Here is a 497-nt window from a genome sequence, read left to right on the forward strand (position 1 = left end):
TGGTTGGTTAGCTGCTCTTTCTCCTTCTTTTCCTTTTTACAATATCCAGGCTTTTTTTTTTTAATACAGCCTTTTAGTATTCTACTTTTTTCTCTCTAGAAAGTCAGGACTGTCACCCTATGGTGGACTGTTGCAGATTGGCGTGACAGAATTGACTGGCCTTGGAGGCAGCAAGGGAATGTTATCTGAGCGGGACGTGGTCACAACAGGGCGTGATTAAAAATACACTCATCAGTTTTATATCCCGCATCGTGCGCTCTGCCCAATAAGGACATTTATCCGTCAACCACAACACTCCTGCCCGCCCTCAACCCCACCCCTTTCATTTAAATACTCGTTATACGACTGTGACGTAGGAAAGCACGCGGAAGCTGGATTTGCGCGGAGTTGTTTGGTCCTGAAATCTTTCAAAAATGGCGATACGTGTGAGAGTTCAGCGGGCCGCTAAAGTAAGGAAAACGAATACTAAAAGTGTTTAGAATTTGATCGTAAGACTG

General features: G+C 44.5%; 1 protein-coding gene across 3 annotated transcripts in view; it reads right to left on the reverse strand.

The window, feature by feature from the left end:
- LOC138947845 (uncharacterized) overlaps positions 1-196 on the reverse strand; it is a 129,211-nt gene extending 129,015 nt beyond the window's left edge. For all 3 annotated transcript variants that reach the window (XM_070319404.1, XM_070319405.1, XM_070319401.1), the window contains exon 1: positions 1-196. This exon is cut by the window's left edge and continues 454 nt beyond it. The gene's annotated coding sequence lies outside the window, so the exon portion shown is untranslated.
- Between the last annotated feature and the right edge of the window lie 301 nt (positions 197-497).

Source organism: Littorina saxatilis, linkage group LG14 (genome assembly GCF_037325665.1).
Source record: "Littorina saxatilis isolate snail1 linkage group LG14, US_GU_Lsax_2.0, whole genome shotgun sequence".
Lineage (NCBI taxonomy): Eukaryota > Metazoa > Mollusca > Gastropoda > Littorinimorpha > Littorinidae > Littorina > Littorina saxatilis.